Genomic DNA, 16424 nt, shown 5'->3' with positions numbered 1-16424 from the left:
GCCTCCGTTGTTGGGAGGAAAATGCTATCCAGCTCAGTGATTGGTGGTCCAGCTATGAATTTACAGAAGGTCGATTAATAGTAATTCAATGAAAGAGAAATTTCCATTGAGAGTAAAAATTAGCAATCATATCTTCCCTCTAAATGGGTGAGCTTTGTTCTCGCTAACTTTAGGACAAGTTCCGCCCGCTGGGGACGCGATCACAAGCTAATAAACTAGCTAACGTAACGTTAGCTTGTTCGTTCACTTCACAATGGAAGCCGCGAGTAACGGTCCCGCTAGTGAGGAGGACATTGTTTCACATTTGTTATATGTGCCTAACTTTTTGTGGTTAACTTTTAATGAGAAGTTGGAGTTAATCGGCAAAGGAAGACCTACACCAGAACTTAATTTTGTGCAGAAAACCAATGCTTTTGAGAGCCATTTTAACTCCAGCAATTATATGCGGTACCCATGGATGACAGGATCAACCAAGGAGGTAGCAAAAGCTTTACTGTTGGGAATTGGGATTGTTTGCTGTTTGGCGCGGAGAGTGGGTCCATGGGCCAAAGATGGATTTTCTGATTTGGGAAGTTTATCCAATTTCAAGTAAAGATCATAAAAGGTAGTCTATGTTTGTTATTTAAAAAATGTTCGGCCTCCATGCTAACTGATTTTATTCCGGCTGCCAATGTTTTGTAGCCCTAGACTAGCCGATGTTATAGTGTTGTGCAGAATGACCGGGTCCAGAGCCATTTGACCGGGTCCATCTGTAGGCTAAATGTACCAACGCAACGTCATTATGCTCAATTAGGCCTACCGTAAATAGAGCCGCAAGGGCTGGCTCAAATAGTGCATAATGACCAACACAATTTCATGTAGGCCTAGCTGTGTGCGCGCTGTATTGTGTTTTTTTCCGACGACTAATTGGGGTCAGAGGGCCAAGGTTTAAAAGTCACGGTTCGCTACTGTGGCAGCAAACCTTTACCAAAGCGAGATTAAAAGGATGTTGGATGCAAGACTGTCAAAATCAGTAAATAGCCCACTGAAGATTTAAAGGCCATATTTGTGGCTGACAAATGACAAACTGAGATATCTGACGAAGAATGAATTAGCTCTTTGCTTTACATCTGCCAGTTTCAAGATGACATCAAATGAATCAGAGGGTTTAGCAACAGGCTTCTGCCGCTTTGTGAAACCGGCGTTGATCATGCGTTTCACACTGCACGCATATAGACAGCATTTTTATGCATCTAGAATGCAGATGAATGGGTCTCGACATAGCGAATGATCAAAACCATAATGATATAATTTAAATGTTGTATTTGTAAGTGTAGGTTAAACTCACTCCTCAGGTAGGCCTATAGGCTACAGGCCACCCGCTCCAGCGAAGCGCTATAGCTTGTTGTGGTTGGCGGATGTGGCGGGTACCTCCGACGGGGGCTCGGCCCTGTCTGTACCATTAACCCTCGTGCTGCCTTCGGGTCACATGACCCAAAGGTTCATAACGAATCATCGTTGTGTTTACCCAATTTTACCCAATACAAAAACAAATTAAAATAATTTTATTTTAACCTTTGCAATGTGGGGGGTCTGAGACAGCCCAACGGTTAAAAGAAAATGCTTCACTTTGTCTTTGTATGCGGTAAATCTGTCGCAATACGACGGTGGGTCACAATGACTGATGGGTCAGAATGACCCGAAGATAACACAAGGGTTAACAGAGTGCTCCCCGCATTTTAGTCAGAAGGGACTTAAAGTTAGCTGTTTCTTTACCTTATAAAACCCTTCCCTGCTGATGATAAAGCCTAGTTATGCTGAGGCCTCTCTGCGCCTGATTATCTAAACTGTCTTAATATGTGCTCATCAAGTATTGAGTAAGTTTGATAACAAAGCGAATGTCAGATGGTGAAAATTCAGTCTGTATTTCTCCATGCTCAATTCATATCCACCGAAGGCGATCTTTATTTGTTAAATTGTCTCGTCAATTATCTTCAAGAAGTCTTGGTAAACGCTGTAATAATGTAGTTTGAGGAATCTATTTTCCACATGAAAGGCCCTGCTCGGAATCTGCTTAAACATGAGGTGTGTGTCTCTCTCCCTCCCTCCCCAAACCCAGCTGTTCTCATCTCTCTGTCTCAACAGTGACCAAGCACCACATTGGCTGTGAAAGACAATGCATACAAATTTGAGAAATTAATTCCAGCCTCTTAACGTTTAAATCCCAACGCGTCAGAAGCAGGTTTTATCAGTTGGAATAGTGTTTGTCCTTCATGAAACGTCATAGTCCCACACAAGTGGTAAAGGCAACACTGCATGTGAATTATGCTAAGATAAACACGCTAATAAGGGAAGACAATTGATGGCATTCGTTATAGGAGCTTCTATTCAAAGACAGGAGAAAGTATTGAGTTGTGTGAAGGAAAAGGACTTCTAAGAATTCAAAACTCCCTTTGAAAAATTAAGGAAAAGTTGACAAAAGCTTGAACAAGATGGATATTAATGCTGGATTGTTTTTGTCTCGATAAACATCTAAATCTGTCTCATGTTGACAGCTCTAATGACAAGACGAGGGCAGAGGAAGGATGTCAACAAACGCTGTCATTCTCTGTCTCACTGACTTCATTATTTATTTGATGTGTTCACTGCCGGGTTAGTGCGCTATTTAATATTGTGCATATTGCCAACGCTTATCTGTCTTTGAACTTGCAGTGAAAACACAACATGGTAATGGGTAAAAGCAACAGCTAACATCCTCATTCTGCATACAAATACCATTGACATTGTCGATTTAACAATTAGGCGTAAGAGACTGTAAGACTAAAGCACATTGTGTATTATACATCCACACACTGTATGTTACAGGCGTAGCTGTGGGCTCCCATCTCAGCAACAGTTTAACAACAGTGTAATCAAAGTGTAATAGTAGTGTTGTGTAACAACAGTGTAATAACAACATTATAAACGTGTAATAACTATGTAAAACTGTGTTGAAAGTGTAATACCAACATAATAACTGTAATAACAGTGTAAAACACTGCAATAACAACGTAACAACAGTGTAACAGCACTGTGATAACAACATATAAATAATGTGATAACAGTATAACAACAGTGTACGGACAACATTTCCAAACTCCTGTCTTATTTTCTTTTTTGCCCCAGTAGCACCCCCTAGCATGGGAGGCACTCTTGTTGAGCCAATAGCAGAATCTAACTCTGACTGCCTCACGTAAGGTGCTGTATCCAATCTAATGAGACCTTCCATGTTTGTCAGTAGCTACACCAATTGCTAAATTGTCCTCATTACCTCAGAATTGTCCTCATTATAGGAGAGGTCAAGCCTTTTATCTTCACAAACATAAACTTCTATTTGAACTATCTCAGTAATGAGCGTGTTTTCATCATTGTCCGTTTTCTGGGATATAAAGCAAAATAAGACATTTAAGTCAGGACCGCTTTTTAAGGAACGCTAATAAACAACACACTTAAATGAGAAAGGATGGATAGTCACATGGGCTTCTACTATTAGCAAGTCTCCTTCAGAAGTCATTAAAGTTCCTCAATGTTGATTTTCCAACAGGCAGCTAACTGAATGCCTAATGAAGGAAAATGAAAAGCTACAGCTCTAAAATGCTCAGCAATTAAATTGGACATTAATAAATGCATTAGCCTTACTCATGTAAACCTTTATAGAGGCTGCAACTTTGTGAACACCATGAATATGGTAATGAATTTCTGGCGGCGTTTAAAGCTAAATATTTGACCTGTGCTTTGGCTGGTTAGCTTTATCCTGCCGAGGGGAACACAGAAGTAACATTTCATTTGAGTTGGTATAAATGCCACGGATCTGGAGCATGTTTATCCTATTCTCAACTCGAACGGAAACCAACAGAGAGGGCAAAAGTAAACATCCTTCACTCCAGTGGAAGTACAGATCCTTAAATAGGTACAGTAGGCAACTTCCAGCCTCTGGAAACCAGAGATCAGAATTGATCTCTGTTTCTCAATTTCTTTTTCAAACAATTAGCTTTCTCTTTGCAACGAGTCTCTAAAACTAACTTCTGTAAATGACATGGAGGAGTAAATCTTGACAGAAGTTCCCTGAAAAGAACGAAATGTTGAATTATTATTATTTTTAAGCAGGCCGAGAGTGAACAGGAACATTCTTCAAGGCTGCAGACTGTGCTATAAATGAAACCGCATCAAGCATGTCATTCTGTAAGACAGCCTGGTTCTTTGGGCAGATGTTTGCCACTGGTGCGACAACACAAGGGAGAATTAATTACCTTCGGTATTAACATTGATTATCCCCCCAAATAATGCATCTCTTGAAAGCAGATCTCTGGCTTAGTGTTGGTGACAGATAAACCTGATTGCTGATTTCTACTCTCAGGGTCCTCTGCTGCGTCCTAGCCCTGTTGCCCTAGCAACAGGCAGGGAGGTGGCGAGCATGCAGTATATGTATATTCGGAGTCGAGTGAAGAAGGAATGAGCCTTTCAACACCAGAGCTTAAGTATGTAAAAGCCTTACCCATGCACCTTTTCCAAACGACGTACCCTACCCGACTACTTAATATGAATACCCTGGAGACACGCTCTGGTTTGTTTTCTGATTGCACTCCAGAATGTCACGTTACATTGACATTTTAGTCATTTAGCAGACACTCTTATCCAGAGAGACTTACAGTAAGTACAGGGACAAGTAGGGTGAAGTGCCTTGCCCAAGGACACAACGTCATTTTGCACAGCCAAGAATCGAACCGGCAACCTTCTGATTACTAGCCCGATTCCCTCACCGCTCAGCCCCCTGACTCCCTCTGCGTTACCACTTGGGACTGTTGGCTGGAATACAGATGATTGTGTTGTGATAGCTTCATCCACAAGCGTGCCATGATCTGAAGGTTTGTGACGTCACATTCGTGTCTCATTTCAGCCGTGAGAGTCCTATTATTTGGAACGATGTTGTTGTGTCGGTAGTCGACGATAGAACAGCAACGCGACCCTTTGGGTCGTTACACTGCTCCTACAAAGGTGGCCACACATTCCCCTCTAATTCCACGACTGCTATTAGATTAATTTTGCATGAGGAATCACACCCAGTCCTGCGGCTGGCTGGCGTGGTTTGGCCACTCCAGGCCTGGCAGAGAGAGTGTGCTTCTGAATGTGAGATAAGTGTGACCCTTAAGTACATATGTATTTATTAGTTCATAAATAATGGCGGAACACGCTGTAGCCTACCTTCCCAACAGGAATAATTATTTCTTGCCCCTGACTCCTGCTGGTTATGTTAATGCGTACTGCATTTCCATAACAAAATCCACTTCAAGGTGGGCAGGCAAAATAGCCTCACCGACACAGCAGGCAATTAGATTTTTTCCATTTCTCCTGCGATTTATTCAGCTGTACTGCTGTATGCGGCTGACAATTAGAACCACTGACCATATATAGGTTGCGTGTGGAGGCTGGATGTGGGTGTGTGTGTATACAGCGTCAGAGAGGTTTTCAAGCTACTCTGCAGGCCTACTGTTGACATTATAATAGCTGCCTCTGCCTACATACTGTAGCGACTGTTTGTTTCTGACTAAAGCCTCATGCAGGTGATAGGTAAACGTCCGTCCCTTTGATTCCGTCATTGAGGTGATGTTCGTTGGCGTCAACGTAAAGATGAAAAAGAAGCCCTGTGTTGAGTCCTGACCGTGCACATGTTTAGAGTGTAAGTCAAGCCTGTGAAAGTATAGCTTGTGTTGGACCACTACCCAGACCAAGACAATCTATCTGCATGATATTTCATAATATACTTTAGAGCATAATTGTGTTCAGACAGTTTTTGCAAGAAAACCGTGTTAGAAAATGTTATCCTCTGAGTTTCCCTGGGAGTGTTTCTGTTAGTTCCTTGAGGGATTAGGTTTAGGTGCAGTTCTGAGCGTATGTGAAACCCTCCTCGACATTGCTCGTAAAAAAATGCTGTGCAAATAAAAGTACATTTAGTTTGATTTGATAAAAATATGTGTGTCAAAGAAAAACGCTTTCTGTTGACGTTACAAAAACCGGAGACTAAAATGAGCAATGCATAAAATACAGCATCAGTATCATTTTCAAGGTACATAATTACAAGGAACATAATTAATTCATTTACTTGATTCTTTTAGCATCATTGTCAAATTGCCGGAGCCTGGGAGGCGATAACGAGCCATGGGAACTGACAGAGGAGCGTAATTATACCCAACAACTCTTTTTTGGGCTTTCCTGTCACATAATGCAACAGCGATCTTCCGCAAGTACCAACTCGCAAAACACCTCACACCCCCACACCGAGAGGGACAGTTTTTCATTCACTGTTAATTGGATGATTTATTCATTCGTTCAAAAAAAATGATTTGATGGATGAACAAAAAGAAATGAAGAGAACTTGGGTAAGAAAGTTTTTGAGTGTACAACAGGCCAGCTGTCTCAGTGGTAGTGGTGACAGTAATGGACAGGGTTGGAGTGTCTGCAGACAGTCCAATGTCTACGGTCTTTCTTGTCTCGCCGTTAAAAGCCTCTTGTCACTGCTGACAACTTCTGCAATTGATGAAGTCAGCCCTGAAGAGGGAGACAGCATTTGTCACAAGGTCACAATTATGATGAATCCTCTGTGTATTTTCATATTGAAAAGACTTTGAGAGAGGAAGTCTTAGACTTGGAGAGAAAATTGCTCATAATTCGTTTCAGGAAAATGTGTTTCTGATGGCTATTGAAATAACGTGGAGGGACAGGATTTGTTGCAGATGTCGGCACAGTACTGGACCAGGTATTCTTCGAGAATTGTTAACATCATCTTAGAGGCTGCAAGAAAAGTGTTTGAATTTTATTGGTTCTGAATCAGTTGATTCGATCGTGTTGAATCAATGTATTCATCATCTCAGGCAGATCCATCAATTCATTGATAGATCAATCTGAGCTCCAGTATGTGAACATCAGGCCATCTCCACCCCTGGCTGCCCTGGACTTCTATATCTGCCATCTCTACCCCCACACGGCTCAATACCCTCGCAAATATATGACCAATCCTCTTAGAAGCCAATTCAGAAGGCGAACCACCAGATTCCAGACTTCCATCAGGCTCTGATAATGCCGGCTCTGATAATGCCGGCTTTGACCATCTGTCAGCCCTGTGACTGCTGGCTGTAAACTTCACGCCGTCTTTTTATTCCTCTGTTTCCCTGAGGAGAGAAACCACGAGAGGCGGGGAGCGAGAGCAGGAATCAGAGAGGAGAGAGAAATCAATTACTGCCTCACCCAGTGTCTAAAACAAGCCATGTCACCCAGGAAATACAGAAGAAGCTGGCTCCCAGAGCCCCTGGAGGAGGGGTGGAGGGGAGGAGGCGCCCTGTCATGAGCCCTGACATGCAGCCATCACTGCCACCAACACAAAACAGGCCCCCGTCACCCCTCTAAACAGGAGACAGCCTCACAGGCAGCCAATCAGACGCCCTCGTTTGATTGATGACCAGGGGAGGAGGATGCGATGACAGCCTGGGCAGGGAGGAAGGCTGTCTGGGGGACGGCAACAAAAGTCAGGTTGAGGAGTCTCACTATATCCATTACTGGCTGAAACCTGAGGTCAGACATGGGAAAGGAGAGCTCTCCATTCTGGTGAGCGTGTTGTGGTCTTCTCTTAGATGCACGCCTGGACGTTTGCGTATGTAGCGTGACACATATGTGATTCTGAACATTCCAACCGACTATTTTCCGATAGACAAAAACTATATGACAAACGCTATAGTATGGCTTCAAAATTTACAATTAGGAGGCTAACAAGTAACACTAGCAGGTAGTAGCATTGCTACGAGTATTATGCTAGGTTGCTAGGTAACGGAAGCTAACTAAAACTAGCTAGCTTCCGTTTTGGAAAAATAACTCACTCCTTAAAAGCTTAAGGTCGCTTTAGCTGGTTGGCGTTTTTCTCTGGTCTTAAATTATTTCTCTGATTGTTTTCATCATAGCAATCTCGATATGTGTAAGAATGGTTCTCTTTTCCATGTTTGCACGGCCTAGTTGGGGCCAGAATAGTTGTGCTGACATTAACCACAAGAATCAATAAAAGAGATGTTTTAATTTGCAAACAAGTTTCCAAAAGTAGGGGGTGGCTGACACTGTAATTGGAAACACAGTCAGCAGTGCTTTTTCGATTTACATTTAAAGTCTAATCAGTGATTTCTTGGTGACCTTAAACAAACAGCTTGTTCTTAGCAGACACACTACATAACACAATGTTGGATACAATTAGAGTCTAAATGGCCTAAAAGCTCTGAGACATTTTATGCAAGAGAAAAGCATTCTTTAACAACTAACTCCTATCTTTCTGAGAGCCATAAGTAAGCTCACCTTATCTGACCTGCCTAGACTTGTGAAACAGTGTTCTGCTGCGTATGCTTCCATATTTGGCCTTTTGTCACACTACTTAGGCTACTTTTAGCGTGCCTTGAAATTCCACAAACTCCTGTTTTTTAGTCGTGTTGTTTGTGCGCCCTGAGAGCGTCTGGAGGGCAGAGGTCAAGAGGATGAGAGCCCTCTCTCGCTCTTACACATGAACTTAATAACACTGCTTTGGTGTTGGTTATTGCCTCCGGCTGTTTGGTCCAAACACACTGGCGACGGACGAGGTGGCGGGGCAGCCGTTACAGTCAGCAGGGGTCTGTGTGTGTGTGTCTGTGTGTGTGTGAGAGGGGGAGAGAGGGGGAGTGAGGGGAAAAGAGAAGAAGAGAGGGACATGCCGGCACTGGGCAGTATGACGGGGTTGTGGAGGGTTGGGGGGCAGGTTGTAGAGGGAGGGTTGTGGAGGGTTGTGGGGCAGGTTGTAGAGGGAGGGTTGTGGAGGGTTGTGGGGCAGGTTGTAGAGGGTGGGTTGTGGAGGGTTGGGGGGCAGGTTGTAGAGGGAGGGTTGTGGAGGGTTGGGGGGCAGGTTGTAGAGGGAGGGTTGTGGAGGGTTGGGGGGCAGGTTGTAGAGGGAGGGTTGTGGAGGGTTGGGGGGCAGGTTGTAGAGGGTGGGTTGTGGAGGGTTGGGGGGCAGGTTGTAGAGGGAGGGTTGTGGAGGGTTGTGGGGCAGGTTGTAGAGGGTGGGTTGTGGAGGGTTGGGGGGCAGGTTGTAGAGGGAGGGTTGTGGAGGGTTGGGGGCAGGTTGTAGAGGGTGGGTTGTGGAGGGTTGGGGGGCAGGTTGTAGAGGGTGGGTTGTGGAGGGTTGGGGGGCAGGTTGTAGAGGGTGGGTTGTGGAGGGTTGGGGGGCAGGTTGTAGAGGGTGGGTTGTGGAGGGTTGGGGGGCAGGTTGTAGAGGGTGGGTTGTGGAGAGTTGGGGGGCAGGTTGTAGAGGGAGGGTTGTGGAGGGTTGGGGGGCAGGTTGTAGAGGGTGGGTTGTGGAGGGTTGGGGGGCAGGTTGTAGAGGGTGGGTTGTGGAGGGTTGGGGGGCAGGTTGTAGAGGGAGGGTTGTGGAGGGTTGTGGGGCAGGTTGTAGAGGGTGGGTTGTGGAGGGTTGTGGGGCAGGTTGTAGAGGGTGGGTTGTGGAGGGTTGGGGGGCAGGTTGTAGAGGGAGGGTTGTGGAGGGTTGTGGTGGGCTGAGGCGGAGGGCGGTTGGCCCAGCTGGCGGCTTCTAATTGGGCAGAGCAGGCTGCCATGGCTGGCTAGGCCCATATGCAGTGTGGTTCTGAGGGAGAGGGCCGCTGGGCCGGGGGCGAGGCTTGGAGGGGCAGGGGTAGGAGAGAAGCTGGTCACCCTCCAGCAGACATGGTCCAGTGTGACGGGGGGCAGAGAGGGCCAGCTGTCACCCCGACAGGAGCCACTCTGCTGGGTGCACACAGACGAGGCTGGCACAGCGGAGCCCAAATCACTGCTTTGAAAACAGGCATTTTAATCAAACCCAACCCTTTGTACTCACCGAGGGAACCTGAAAATCGTCCACCGAAAAACTAAAAATGGCCAACAGGAAAGACAGTGATGGTTTCTAATAAAGGAAAGTCGAGGTGAGGGGCTGTTTTTCCATCCTTTTACTGCCTGGTACTACCTGTTACTGCCTGGTACTACCTGTTACTGCCTGGTACTTACTGGTACTGCCTGGCAACACTTAGAAGTGATCCTGGATCCTCCCCTCTCCTTCCCTCCTCCTCCTCTCTCATCTCCTCCTTCCCTCCTCTCCTCCTCCCCTCCCCTCTCCTCTCCTCCTCTCCAGTCAGATGTGGGTGTTAGTGCGTGTCATGCTCAGGGAGGCGAATCGATTCCCATCACACTTTCAGCAGTATTAATTAATGATCTGTACTCTGACAGTCACACTGGACTCCTCCTCTCCCCTCCTCTCTCCCCCCTCCTCTCTCTCCCCTCCTCTCTCCCCCCTCCTCTCTCCCTCCTCCTCTCTCTCCCCTCCTCTCTCTCCCCTCCTCTCTCTCCCCCCCTCCTCTCTCCCCTCATCTCCTCTCTCTCCCCCCTCCTCTCTCCCCTCCTCTCTCTCCCCTCCTCTCTCCCCTCATCTCCTCTCTCCCCTCCTCTCTCTCCCCCCCTCTCCTTTCTCCCCTCATCTCCTCTCTCTCTCCCCCCCCTCTTCTCTCTCCCCTCATCACCTCATCTCCTCTCTCTTTCCCCCTCTCTCTCTCTCCCCCCATCTCTCTCTCCCCTCCTCTCTTTCCTCCTCTCTCTCCTGACTCTGTCCACCTCCATATTGTCACCTTTACTCAGATTTTACGGGTACCAAACATACTGGAGGAACACAAGTGCACCATAACATAAACGCTGACACCAACCGTAAACGGACCAATAAGGGCTGCGATATTAAAACAGAGGATGCATGTCTCGACGGAACATAAATTCTGTTACATGTCATTCATGAGCCTTTGTTTTTATTTATTCATTTTCTTTACAACCGAGCAGATGTCTAGGGGGAACAGCACAATCCTGTTTATCAGACAAAAGACAGAAAGAGAGGGAGAGACAGAGAGAGAAGGTTAAGTTGTTATTATAGCTCACTGCTGCCCCCTACTGTAAGAAGGGGAAACCTTCCAACCATCTAACCATTTCCTTCAAATACCCAATATTTCATATTTCAATATTTAAATGTCTCCTCGTCTCTATGGAAGAATTCATCCTTATAGTATTAGGCACAGTTCTGATAATGGGCATATTCGAGTTACATTCTTTGAAAAAATCTATCAAATTAGCTACAATTACAACAACTGGACATCAAGGGTAATGACTGTAAGCTTGTGCTCATTCATGCAATGGTTTTATGGTACATTATGTGGTAGACGGCCTGGAAACATGTGCAGTACATGTTCTTCCAGGCTCAGTATGGGAGCAGGTGCTCGCATATGCAAAACAAGCACACACCGAGCGGGGTGACTGATTATGTAAGCCTGTGTGTGCATTGTTTAATAATGTATTTGTGAACACTTATTCCCCATCTTCTGTGCTAACTATCTCCTACAATGTGTCCCTGACAGACGCGGGGGGGAGGGGAGGGGGGGAGGGGAGGGGGGAGGGGGAGGGGGGAGGGGAGGGGGGAGGGGAGGGGAGGGGGGAGACTGCAAGCCTCTCCCGGGGGCTCCTGAGAGAGACGTTGAACCAAGCCATGAGAGAAATCAGATCACCTTGGATTTGCATAAACAGTCTTCAAATGGCTGCGCAGAGGGTATAAATGTTTGCCATCCGAGCCTGAATAACCAGCGGAGGATTAGTGTTGGGTTCACCCAGGTCATTTGACACTTAAAGACAGTCTCGAGGGAAGCTGTTCGTGTCGGACAAATTGCCCTGCCTCTGAGGCAGATCCCTCCCCCAGCAAGGGGCCAAGGGGAGCTCTGAGGAGCAATTTGCAGCCTGTAGAGACAGACACTTTGCACCCTTTTGCTCCTTCCACTCAAAGGGAGGGTGAAATCAAAATCCAAAATGGCACCAGCAGCAACATCAGGACCAATTACAGGGGAAAGACTGGGGCAGAGTGGAGGATGGGCTACGGACAGCGAGAATAATGAGTGAGTGGCTTCCAGCACTACCCTCCCTACGCTCTGGAGAAGACAGGAGAACAGAGATGGAAAATAGAGCATGAAACTGCCAAACCTGCCGGATGCAATGGAAACTTGTCAGAGGTGCAAAGCTGTTCACAACTTTTTTTCCCCTGCTTCTTTGTGAGGGGGGCTTCACGTGGCTGGACTAGTTCCCGTCCCGTCAGGGCTGGCTGTGCGAGAGTGTGTCCCGGCCTGGAGGCGTTGGTGGACGTGGAGAGGCCGTTATCTTGGCTTTGCGACGCGGAGGGACGACAGATCGGTCCGTGGTCCAGCGCCGTCCTCAGAGGGACCCCGGGCCGTGAGGGCGGGGCAGCGGATGCTGGGGAACGCCTCGCAGCACACAGCAGTCAGACCCAGGCCAGAGCAGGGCCACCAGGCCAGAGCAGGGCCACCAGGCCAGAGCAGGGCCACCAGGCCAGAGCAGGGCCACCAGGCCAGAGCAGGGCCACCAGGTCATCGGCTCATACAGAGATGAGAGGCTGTGCAGACAGCCGCCATGTGACCTCCTCACGCTGACTGTAGCGGAGCTACTGCAGATGACATCCTGTGGATCCACTGATAAGACGCTTTACACACATAGATGACACGGCAGAAGGAAAAGTCTCTTTTACAGTGAATCCTTACGCCTGGCTGTGTGTTGATTTAACCGGCAAGCGAAGAACGTTGGTTTTGAGACGTGAGCGGTGGAGTGGCGGTGAGATGAGTGGGTTCTAGAAGCCTGGAGAGACGTCTGTCACTCCATTCATGTGTGTCAAGGGAGGGTATAGCTCAGTGGTTAGAGTATTTGATTGGAGATCAAGAGGTTCAAAATCCCTCCATCGCTTTGAATTACATTTACATGCTCGTGTCAGCACGGCTTTGAATGAAAGCATCTGTTAAATGAATGAATAAACTTTCATATCATATTTCATCAGGCTGTTTCAGCAGCTTGTTCTCTTTTTTCCCCTCTGCCTCTCAATTTCTCTCTTTCTTTGGGAGTCTGAAGTTTCTCAGAGTCTCACTTTAATCAGGTGTGCCAACAGCGCCTCTGGCCCCTAGCAGTGCTTATCATGCCTGCAGCAATCTCAACTAAACACATCCCCAACTGAATACGTTACCACTTTAAAATAGATTTGTAGCAAACTAATTATGCTTTATTTATTTGTTATTATATTTTTTTTACGCAATTTATAATGATGTGGTGCCTACAGTAACTCTTAAGTTCTGGAACTTGATTAATGGCACCATCCTGAATCTGCAGCACCAGGAATAGGGGTTGAACACAAGCCAACATCACCAGAATCAGCAGTCTGGACCTGGCCTCTCCGTCGACCCACTGCTCAACCCCCCATAAAAGTCAAATGCAGCAGGTTTGGAAAACAGCCTGGTCCTGTTTGTCAGAGGGGCGGTCGTAAATAGCTGTTCTGGCAGCCCGGCCACAAGGAGGAGGAAGCATGCTGATGGAGTTCATCACAGCTATGGCAGTTTGTCTTGGAGTCAGGTGGCTGAGCAGTGAGGGAATCGGGCTAGTAATCAGAAGGTTGTTGGTTCGATCCCCGGCTCAGCCAAATGATGTTGTATCCTTGGGCAAGGCACTTCACCCTACTTGCCTCGGGGGGAATGTCCCTGTACTTACTGTAAGTCGCTCTGGATAAGAGCGTCTGCTAAATGACTAAATGTAAAATGTAAATGTTGTCTGGTGGAAAGCCCAGACGGCATGGAGGGTTGTTGAGGGTGGGGCTGACTTGTGCCAACCACACAACCGAGGGTCAGATGGCTGAGCGGTTAGGGAGTCGGGCTATTAATCAGAAGGTTGTTGGTTCGATTCCCGGCCGTGACAAATTACGTTGTGTGACCTTGGGCAAGGCACTTCACCCTACTTGCCTCGGGGAGAATGTCCCTGTACTTACTGTAAGTCGCTCTGGATAAGAGCGTCTGCTAAATGACTAAATGTAAATGTAGATACACGGAGCCACGCGACTAAAGTACAAAACTTTTGTTTCAGCACTATCAAGAACCAGACATTGAGAACAAATATATACAGTTAGGTCCATAAATATTTGGACATTGACACAATTTTCGTAATTTTGGCTCTGTATACCACCACAATGGATTTGAAATGAAACAATCAAGATGTGCTTTAAGTGCAGACTTTCAGCTTTAATTTCGGGGTATTTACATCCAAATCAGGTGAACGGTGTAGGAATTACAACACATTTTATATGTGGCCCCCCCCTTTTTAAGGGACAAACTAACATAATCATAAATCTAATTGTCACTTTTAATACTTGGTTGCAAATCCTTTGCAGTCAATGACAGCCTGAAGTCTGGAACCCATAGACATCACCAGACGCTGGGTTTCGTCCCTGGTGATGCTCTGCCAGGCCTCTACTGCAACTGTCTTCAGTTCCTGCTTGTTCTTGGGGCATTTTCCCTTCAGTTTTGTCTTTAGCAAGTGAAATGCATGCTCAATTGGATTTAGGTCAGGTGATTGACTTGGCCATTGCAGAACATTCCACTTCTTTGCCTTAAAAAACTCTTTGGTTGCTTTCGCAGTATGCTTCGGGTCATTGTCCATCTGCACTGTGAAGCGCCGTCCTATGAGTTCTGAAGCATTTGGCTGAATCTGAGCAGATAATATTGCCAGAAACACTTCAGAATTCATCCTACTGCTTTTGTCAGCAGTCACATCATCGATAAATACAAGGGAACCAGTTCCATTGGCAGCCATACATGCCCACGCCATAACACTACCTCCACCATGCTTCACTGATGAGGTGGTATGCTTTGGATCATGAGCAGTTCCTTCCCTTCTCCATACTCTTCTCTTCCCATCATTCAGGTACAAGTTGATCTTGGTCTCATCTGTCCATAGGATGTTGTTCCAGAACTGTACAGGGTCTTTTAGATGTTTTTTGGCAAACTCTAATCTGGTCTTCCTGTTTTTGAGACTCACCAATGGTTTACATCTTGTGGTGAACCCTCTGTATTTACTCTGGTGAAGTCTTCTCTTAATTTTTGACTTTGACACAGATACACCTACCTCCTGGAGAGTGTTCTTGATCTGGCCAACTGTTGTGAAGGGGTTTTTCTTCACCAGGGAAAGAATTCTTCTGTCATCCACCACAGTTGTTTTCCGTGGTCTTCCGGGTCTTTTGGTGTTGCTGAGCTCACCAGTGCGTTCTTTCTTTTTAAGAATGTACCAAACAGTTGATTTGGCCACACCTAATGTTTTTGCTATCTCTCTGATAGGTTTGTTTTGATTTTTCAGCCTAACGATGGCTTGCTTCACTGATGGTGACAGCTCTTTGTACTTCATATTGAGAGTTGACAGCAACAGATTCCAAACACAAATACCATACTTGAAATGAACTCTAGACCTTTTATCTGGTCCTTGTCAATGAAATAACGAACTCCCATGAGGGAATAACATACACCTGGCCATGGAACAGCTGAGCAGCCAATTGTCCAATTACTTTTGGTCCCTTAAAAAGGGAGGGGCCACATATAAAATGTATTGTAATTCCTACACCGTTCACCTGATTTGGATGTAAATACCCTGAAATTAAAGCTGAAAGTCTGCACTTAAAGCACATCTTGATTGTTTCATTTCAAATCCATTGTGGTGGTATACAGAGCCAAAATGATGAAAATTGTGTCAATGTCCAAATATTTATGGACCTAACTGTATATATATAGATATATTTTTTTTTTTACTAACATGAACCTGTAATAGGCATTCACGGACCTATTTTGTGATTTTGAACAAAGCAGTAGAAAGTTAAACACTTTCTCCTCTCAGTATTCTGTTGCCAGTTTTGTCAATCAGAGTGCGAAACGAATACAGTGTCGAGCGTACAGCAGAAACGACTAGAATATAACTTTTCCTCCACCCTCAACTAACTTCCATATTGTCTTCAGCGTGTGACGTCTCGACACGTCCCGAGTGCGTACCTCTCGCTGGCAGCATAGCCCTCTGTTAGCCTGACAATTAACTTAGCGCTTACAGCCTCTGAAAGGAGATCTAATCTCTGAGAAATGTCATAAAAAAAGGTGCTAAACTGGCAAGAAAGACACCAAATCAGACTGTTCTGGTGAACAATTTAGCAATTTAAGTTAATAGCACCCCATTGACTCAGGGCCCAGATTGAAATCAGCATTAACACTGCAAAGCACAATCATTTGGTCCATAATGAAGCGAGTAGCTTACGCGTGGTTGCCACAGGAACAAAACTCTGCTGGAGCCATTTTAAATGAACCGTGCTGACATGAACTGCATATGTAAGCAGCAACACCATCTGACTATATCCTCTGCTTATCTCTGTGGTACTGCAGGAGTCATATCCAAACAGGCAAACACTCCTTCACTGCTGCAGGGAAGTCGCTTCAGAGAGAACCAATTAAAAAGCCTATATGAAGCTTCTCTTCGTGTCTATCAAA

This window comes from Osmerus eperlanus, chromosome 6 (genome assembly GCF_963692335.1).
Source record: "Osmerus eperlanus chromosome 6, fOsmEpe2.1, whole genome shotgun sequence".
NCBI lineage: Eukaryota > Metazoa > Chordata > Actinopteri > Osmeriformes > Osmeridae > Osmerus > Osmerus eperlanus.
Note: the sequence above shows the minus strand (reverse complement) of the source record.